At 35.5% G+C, this 9276-nt stretch overlaps 1 long non-coding RNA gene across 4 annotated transcripts; it reads left to right on the top strand.

Annotated features, from left to right (window-relative positions):
* Positions 1–1428: 1428 nt before the first annotated feature.
* On the top strand, positions 1429–4728 carry LOC139881338 (uncharacterized). 4 transcript variants are annotated; one of them, XR_011771718.1, is made up of 8 exons: positions 1429–1531; positions 1828–2021; positions 2125–2254; positions 2445–2509; positions 2650–2920; positions 3078–3839; positions 4075–4136; positions 4217–4728. It is a non-coding gene; the product is annotated as an uncharacterized lncRNA (long non-coding RNA). The 4 variants fall into 4 exon arrangements; XR_011771720.1 differs by having other exon boundaries at positions 2650–3580; positions 3738–3839; XR_011771719.1 differs by having other exon boundaries at positions 2650–3604; positions 3738–3839.
* The last annotated feature ends 4548 nt before the right edge of the window (positions 4729–9276 follow it).

Genomic DNA, 9276 nt, shown 5'->3' with positions numbered 1-9276 from the left:
GGCTCCTCCTTTGATCAAAAGTCATTTTATTAAACATGTGTGGGGTAGGAATAATATGAAGCGTAACCGACGTCGAGATAATTTTCGGTGGCACGATAGATATTTTATCTAGAATGTGATGAATGACTCGGAAGAGGATATTGGTTGTTGCTCGTGTTGCTCTTCTTGCGCGTCATCGGACTCGGAAACATAGTATTTTAGCTGTCGTGTCGTGTCCTCGTGATTGTGTGTCTTCTTTAGTTTCGTGCCTTTGTGTGTACATGCGTCTTTTTTTTTGCGGTTGTGTGTTGGTTCGTGTAATTGTCTAGCTCCTTGCTAGTCTTTTTTCGTGTACTGTTTTATTCTTAATAATAAAATCTGCCTTGCCTTTCAAAAAAAAAACTTTATTTTATCCTTAACTATTATAAAGCGTGAGGGTCACTTGCTGACGTGGCAATCGGCTAATGATCCCACTAATTACGGTCCAAATGTAAATCCATAAATTAATCCTGATTATTTATGCTAATTACAAAATAATTACACGTGTCCCAATTAATCTCGTGAAATAGGCTGACAGTTTCAAAACTGAAAACCCTAATATCCGTTCCGCAACTATAACCTTTTGGAAAAATCAACACAGATTATGTATACTGCAACAGTTTCAAATGTAAAACCCTAATATCCGTTCCGCAACTATAACCTTTTGTGACAGTTTCAAATAAGGTTTGGTTATACTTATTAATCAATAATAGTTAATATATATGTATACTGCAAAAATTCTTGCAAATCAAAAGATTTATTGATTTGTTTAATTTGGTTAATTCAAGAATTGATAATTGCTTTGGTGTATTTTTTGATGGATTAACATACATGTGGTAAGTAGTTGGGTGTGCATGGAGTGATGTTTGTAAATTTGCTTTTGTTTGCTTTATTTTTTATAAAACTTGCGCATATCTGATCCTTTTAACCAAAGTTAAGAATCTACAAGAGAATGGACCTGTTACTCCAATTTGTAATGGTCTGCCATAGGAGACTAAGGTATATTCAAGTTTGATCGACTAAGAAAATGCAACCCAAATTGACCCGTTTTCACGTTAATGGGCTTAAATTGGACATCCTTTGTATCTATTAAGCGTGCTATACACAATCATATAGGTTGACATTGTTTCAATGTTTTAAGTTGAGAAATTATCTCTGTTTTTTGCTTTGCAGCTTACCCGAAATCCTTTCAGCTCTATTTTTCGTGAAACATATGAAATGGTTAAGCGCGAGGGAGTTACGTTTATTACCGAGTAAGTGAACTATTATGAGATGAAAATTTGATATAGTATACAATTCTCGATATGTAATAGCCACCGTCCATTTTTTCATCCATGGGCCCGGTTCCATAGTTGCCATGATATTAATATCCTTTACTAGAGAGAACATGATCTATTTGAACCTTATATTGTGGTTTCGTTTTATCTTTACTTAGACAGCTACAACTGTAAATGGAAAGTATAGAGTTGGAAGTTTGATTTATGTGGATTATCTAAGATCCCGCTTAAAAAGAGTAAGCCAATAAGTCTGAAATTTAACCCTTTAAAGTTAATTTACATGTAACACTAAGTTACCATCTTATTATTTCTTATTAATAATAATAAGAAGGTGAATAAAGCTAGGTTACCTTCTTACAAGGGTTTGTGACTATGGTTATGGGTTTAGCCATTTTGATTTTCAAAATAGAAATCATACTCACAAATTGTCTGTCGGCGGGTTTAAAATTAATTAATTGTGTTACCTGCTATAGATTTTTATCTATTAGAAATGTGCTTATATCTAATATGATTTATATGGTTAATGATACAGTTATACCTCACTCACAGTTTTTGAGTGTTAGTACATCAACGCTGCTGACATCTGATGCAAACATGACTGATGTCACGCACATTACAAATATAGCACAATTATCACTGAGGAAAATGCATAGGTTGGTCAACGAAGGATAACAGAAAAATGTTACATGTCGTTTATCGTGTTGGAGATTTGTAGGAAACAATAAAGTAGAGTCCTCTCTGTATCGATTCTTCCTTCTGTAATTACTTATTGCATAACCTGTGATGCATTTCTTGAAATCAGAACTTTAATAGAACTTTATTCTTTCAGGTTTTATACCGAGTGCTTGGGACTTCGGTATGAAAGTGCTGAGGCAGCGTAACATACCAAAAGAAAATATACAAATGCTTTCTTAGATATGGACCTGAGACCTCTAATTTTATTATTGAACTTACTTACAGTACGTCATGTAGTTGATTCTAATAGTTTAGCTACATATTAACTGATCATCCTTTATATTTTGCTACTTATAAATTATTAGCTGATGTATATCGAAAGTCGAAATTATAAATTTTTAATTTTTATTAATTACACCATTATAGTTTGTGGCTTGCTGATTATGGCTTTCACTTTTTAACAATTTTATGTAGATTATGGAGTTAACAAGTATGGCATTGGAACTGCTTTTGAACATCTTGGTATTGCAGTTGATGATGTAAGTCCTTTTGACCTAATAACAATTATCACAAGTTTGCATCCAACTCTATTTTTACCCTTTTTTTTTTTTTTTTTTTTTTTTAACATTCTGCAACTATACTAATATTAACCATTACATTTTGGTGTTGTTTTTTTAAGATGTTTATATGTGAAGGCATATGGCATGAAACTCCTCCAGAAAAGGGATGACCCCGAGAATATGGTTATTTGGTTGATTACAGTATGAGAAATGACACTTATTTTCTAATATACATATCATAAAAAGTTATTTGAATTCGGTATTTGGCGAGATACTTTTCAGTACACAGTAGCCATAATGGGTTATGGCTTTGAAGATGAAACGACGGTGTTGGAGTTGACATACAACTACGGTATCACAGAATATGACAAATGAAATGGTTATGGACAGGTGAATTATTAAGTTTACTAATATTAAAATCTGTTGCAAAAGTTTATCAGCGAAAAATTAAGATTCACCATGATGAACTACGTTAAGTCTGTTTTTGTAACAATTCAACGTAGTGATTATTTCTGTTTTAGAAACTTATATTCTTTATATGAAGCAGATCGTAGTAAGGACAAATGATGTATATAAGACTGCAGAAGTTGTCAAACTATTTGGTGGCTAGATAATACTTGAACATGGGCCATTGCCGGTAATACATAATTACATACAAAGATAACAGCCTGTTTGGATCTAGATGGGTGGAAATCAGAAAGTTTTGTCCGTTTTACTGTTCAAAAATTAGGATTAGGCGTTTACCTGCCCGCTTTTACTGGCCTAAGATGAAGAAACCAGTGCAATCGTTTATTAGGGAATGCTTGGTTTGTCAACAAGTATCTAACTCATAAACCTTATGGATTGTTGCAGCCTCTTCCCACTCCGAATCAAGTTTGGGAGGATTTAACAATGGATTTTATTACCCCACTTACCGTCATCAGAGGGCAAACTACAGTTTGATTTATTGTTGATCGTCTTTCTAAAAATGCCATTTGATAGGGCTTGGCTCCAACTATATAGTAGCAACCTTGGCTACTCACTTTCTACATGTTGTTTATCGGCTACAAGGTTTGCAAAAATCCATTTGTACAGGTTGATTATCTTCGACTTACATTATATTTTTATTAGTTATTACTCCGGTATACTATGTGTCAACTACTTTGAGCTGTCATGCCACATTATAGTGAAAGATCATTAACTTAAATGTTACATTTTTGCTTTATAGGTCCTAGCTACCGATTCACTTCAGGTATCTTTAGAAGCTTCAGAATTAAATATTCCAGACATCTACTTGATCCATGACTTTGTTTCAGTTCAAGAGGATCAGGTGATATATATATATATATATATATATATATATATATATATATATATATATATATATATATATATATATATATATATATATATATATATATATATCCTATAAGTGTTTTCGTGTAAGAGGCTAATAGGCTATTAAATTATCGATTGTATTGTTTCTTTATTGCTTTTATAACCAATAATAACAGACATTTTGGTAGAGTAAAGTTAATAAACCCAATTTTGATATTTTTTTGCAGGTTTGTTTCTTTTAGATTCAAATTGGCGATGATTTGATCGAGTTTTGAAGACTAATATTATGGTAACTCTCAATCTTCGTATATGGGCTTAAACCTTATGTTACACTTTTTAAAATGAAGTGCTAATATAAATTTTGATCAGGTGAAAGTATATTTGGGTAAAGTTATCTTCGAATTTACCTTTGATAAAGATTAGATTTCAGATGTCAATTTGGTGGTTCGTCTCCCAGACAACCGCTCAAGTTCAAGTAAAGGCTTATGTCCTAGGAAGAAAGGCTCGAAAGCCTACAACTATTATTTATATTTGCTCTCTCCCTGAAGTAGATGTGGAAAAGCCCGAGGTTCAACGAATGAATAAAGCTATGCTAAGATCGTACCCGGATAGAGATGATAGTCTTCTGGATTGTATAGACTACCGATGATTTTTAATTATTACAAAAATAACCCGTTGATCAAGTTTAGATATGGATGTTGAAATAAAAAGATGTTTGATTAAGAGTCGCCGTGCAACGCACGGGCTCTTAAAGGCTAGTTATTTACAAAGTACAAGCGTGAAATCACCCATCTTAAAAAAGTAATGTTAATGTTTTTAAAATTAATTTTTTTACGGGCTCATATTTGCGTTTTATCAATTATTTGCCAAATAAAATTTAAAATGGTTTCTATGGACCGGCTCCTAATCTATGTGTTAATATCCAATATTAATGTTTTCGATACAAATGTTATCAGTAATAAAAAATTTTTTCATTATTATTGTATTATACATTTGATAAGTATTAATACCAACATTATCGAATACCAATTTATACAACTGTCGTGCAACGCACGGGCTCATAAAACTAGTTAAAGTATATAATATAATATGTTTTTAAGAGTAGGATCATGAAAGCATTAACCCTTGATAACTAGGTTAAGTGTCACAAACTCAGTGTCACATGATACTTACTACTATCCTAGCAATATCTGATTGTAAACATACTAACAGGCATATATATTGTGTACAAATATATTGTGTGACTCAATATAATTACCATATATCACATTAGTAACAGTCACTAATTATTAAATTAGAAAACACACCGTTTAAGGTAGTATTCTTGACCTCCGAAACCTTTTCGTTGACCTAATTTAATGAAGATTGGAAATAATATAAACAAATGACATCGAATTGAACAATGATTATTAAAGCAATAAAAGTGGGCTTCAGATTGATAGAATAGTTAGAGAATATTAAATTAAATGATTAAAAATATACAGTAGGATTTACCTGATTCATGATGCGATTTCGGATTCGGGGAAGAGCAAGAACCGTTGAACTATGAATTCCTCATAAGTATCGTTTCATTTTCAACTCGTATTTAGTTATAGGTTTTAAGTTGTTGGTTACTTTCAGGCACTACAAAATCAACAATATGTTGATTACCTTTATGGTTGGGGATTGTATACTTTTATTGGTTTTACTTAATTTTAGTAATTTTAGACTTTTAGTACTAAAGAATAATTTGCTTTTGATTAAGAAATTAATTGATTTTTAAAGGATTGAAGATGAGCTGATGTGGATGTAAAATAGGATGTAGCGACCCGACAAAATCGTCATTGACGGCTCTGTCTACTTAGGTCCCGTTACGTGGTCATAAGTATTTAGTACAACGTTTGACCAAAATATGTCGCATTCGTTTCAAATGTAAAGGTGTTTCAAGTTTACAAAAGTAGTTCAACAACTAGTTACGTTACAACGTTTTAAGTACAAATGCAACCTATGCGACACAATTTAAGATAAAGTCAAAAGACGCTCCAAATATGCATGTATACTCGACATCCAAGCAAGTATCAAATTAGAGTGCGGAAGCATGTATCACTTAGCATTCAAAGACCTGAGAAAAACATAGAAAATCTGTCAGCGAAAACGTTGGTGAAATCATAGGTTTAGTAAGTAAGTAAATTGAACCACAAGATTTATAATGTTGAAATAATAGTAACTCATTCTAAAAGTTGTTGTTGTTATCACGAGCACCCAATTATCAAGGCTTAACTATCACGAACCCCATTATTATAGTGTCAGAACCTACACTTATCCTCGAAAATACATTTCATCCTCCAACGGTCGAACCGTCTAGATGAGGGTTTGTCAAACCCATATGGCCATACAACATAAGTTCTCGCTTACACCCTGCATGTGTAACTAATGATAATTAAATTGAGGCATTTTTGTTCTAACTCGTACGTAGAATGGTTGTTTTCGTACTTGTGTTCACTTTGTAAAACGAAACGTTTATGTTTTCTCATCCCAAATATAAGTATAAAAGATTAAAAGTGGGACTATGATCTCACCGTAGTTGCACGCCAAAGTAGTTGCACACCGTGTTAGAATAGAATTTCTTCGATGAATAGTCGTGCAAGTTTTTCCCCATTTTGTCAGTTTCTGAAAATGTTTGATAAGATTATTCCCCTTCGTGGTGCATACTGGTATAGTGTGTAGAGTCTCTCTCCATCGAGAGATTGGGTGGTAAGATTTCCTTATACGGAAGTACGAGTGCAATGATAGAAGAAGTTTTCATTTTGATATAGTCACATCGCGCATCTTGTGGTCAAATGCTGAGACTTGGTGGAAACGAGATAGTACACATAGTTATATGTTTTGGAGTTAAATAGTAGCTGGCCATTTCAGAAGCATAAGGACGATAAGTCGATGAAGAAAGAGGTATCCTTGGATTGTGTTTTATCTTGGGTTCCGGTAATATCAGACGGCGACAATGAAATAACAGAGTTATGTAACGTGGTACGTGGTGATGAGAAGGTTTATCGGGTCCATAATTAAGTACTCCAATTCTTCAGGCAAAATAACGAATTTCAGTTTCCTTGATTTCGAGTCGAGAGAGGAGGCCCTTCAGGTGTTCACTTAGAAATATTTTCATATTTGATGTTCCATTTTGTGTTACACGAATTTGGCTAGTAAGGTTGGCGTGGATAATCACGTTCAAGGTTCGGACACGGAGAGGTTTAATTCTTCCCTTCGTGAGTTAACGAGGTTAAAGGACGAGCAACACGAGAAAAGTCGGAAATGAATCTTCGGCAATAACCGGCGAGGTCCAAAATCTTACGAATATAAGTCGGAGTCATGAGGGTTTCCTGATTACGTATGGCTTCGATTTTGCGAGATCGACTTTAATACCTTGACTACTAACAACATGGCCTAGGAATTGGACTTCGTTTAACCAAAATTCACACTTGGAGAATTTGGCATAGAGTTGCTCTTTTCTCAAGAGTTCGAGCGTAAGACGGGGATTTTGTTCGTTTTCTTCTTCGCTTTTTGAATAGATTAAGTCATCATCTATGAATACGATAATGGATTTGTCTAGATAAGCTTGCATACGCAATTCTTAAGACCCATGAATACAGACAGAGCCTTAGTTAAACTGAACGGCACTAAAAGAAATTCATAACTATCGTAGCGAGTTCGGAAAGCGGTTTTGGAGACATCTTCTCCCTTAACCCTCAATTGATGATAACCGGGATGGAGGTCGATTTGAGATACACACGAGACCCTTGAAATTGGTCAAGAGGTCATCGATACAGGGAAGGGGATATTGGTTTTTAACTGGAAATTTAGTTAGTTCACGATAATCGATACACATTTGTAGGATATCATTTTCTTCTTAACGAATAGGATTGGAGCTCCTTAGTTCTATAGTTATCAAGTCAAATTCAAACTCTTTATCCAATAAGTTTAACGTACACCCCCGATAAAATTCGTCGGTACACTCTAGTTTCCGTTGGACACTTGAATAATATAAGTAGTATCTAGGGGGATTGGTGGAACGCAAAAAGCATGAGTCAAAGTCTTGGATACAAAACTCTTATCGGCACCCGAATCGAATAAACAAGAAACATAAGAGTTGTTGAGGAGAAACGTACCAGTGACTAGTTCATTGTCATCTCGGGCATCCTTGGCGTTAATGTTGGAAGCTCGGCCGCGTGCATTGGGGTTTGCTTTCTTCTTTGGTCATGCATTTCTAAAATGACCCGGTCGGCCACATTCGAAACAAACACCCGTTCTTGGTGCATTGGGCCCCTTTTGAGTGACAGGAGCAGTATTTCTACAATCGTGGGCCACATGGACACTTCTTTGACATTTGTTGCAAAATAGTTTGCCACATTCACCAAGATGATGTTTGTGGCACTTGTTACAAAAAGGTAGGCATCCAGCATAACCTTTCTTGATGTCGGAGGTGAAAGACTTCTTGGCGAAGTTGTTGTTGTTGTAATTGCTTGATTGAGAGGCTTCCCATTTCCTTTTGTTGCCACCCGATTTATCCTCGACCTTCGGTGCCGGCACTTCAATTACATCCACCGTTTCCATCAATTGGCAGTCCATCGTTAAAGCCTCTTGTAGGTTGGCGGGTTTTGATGACATTACCCCATGTTGAATGCTCTTGGGGAGGCCATCCATGTAAAGTTCAACTCTTAGGGACTCGGGAGTCATGAGTTTTGGACATATTAAGGCTAGTTCGGCAAACCGTTGATTATAAGCTTCTAGGTCATTCCGGACCGCTTTTAAATTTCTTAGCCCCTGTTTGAGCCTTCGAGTCTCTTCGCGCGGGAAGTATTCGGTGATCATCTTTTCTCTTAATTAGGTCCAAGAGAGTGCGTGGGCTTCATCGGTACCCACCGATTGCACATACGTGTTCCACCATGAGAGAGCAATACCGGCGAAAGTGTGGGTGGAATACTTGACCTTGTCTTGGTCCCGGCATCCGCTTATACTAAAAATGGTTTCCGTTTGCACAAACCATCGAGTGAGAGCAACCGGTCCCCCGATCCCATCGAAAGTGTGAGGTTTGCACCCCATGAAGTTCTTGTAGGAGCACCCTTCGTTTGAATTATTGGCTCCATGGTTGTTGTTGTTGTTGTGGTTGTTGTTATGGTTATTGTTGTTGGAGGAGTGACCGGTCATGGCCGCATCTACGGCGGTGGCTATCATTCTTTGGTGAGCTTGTTCGAGAGTTTCGGGAGAAGTATTGTGTTGACCTCGGCGAGCCATTGTTCCTTGAAAACGCAAGAATATCGTTGATTAGTATTCTCAATAATACTAATCGTGATATGGAATAAAGATAGAGAGAAAAGTTTCCTTGACTCGCCCTAAATTCTTTATGTTATAATGTCGGAACGTCCATATGAGTCACCGTAATATAATCCCGGCAA

This window comes from Rutidosis leptorrhynchoides, chromosome 1 (genome assembly GCF_046630445.1).
Source record: "Rutidosis leptorrhynchoides isolate AG116_Rl617_1_P2 chromosome 1, CSIRO_AGI_Rlap_v1, whole genome shotgun sequence".
Taxonomy (NCBI): Eukaryota; Viridiplantae; Streptophyta; class Magnoliopsida; order Asterales; family Asteraceae; genus Rutidosis; species Rutidosis leptorrhynchoides.
Note: the sequence above shows the minus strand (reverse complement) of the source record. Positions and strands in the feature narration are given on the sequence as shown.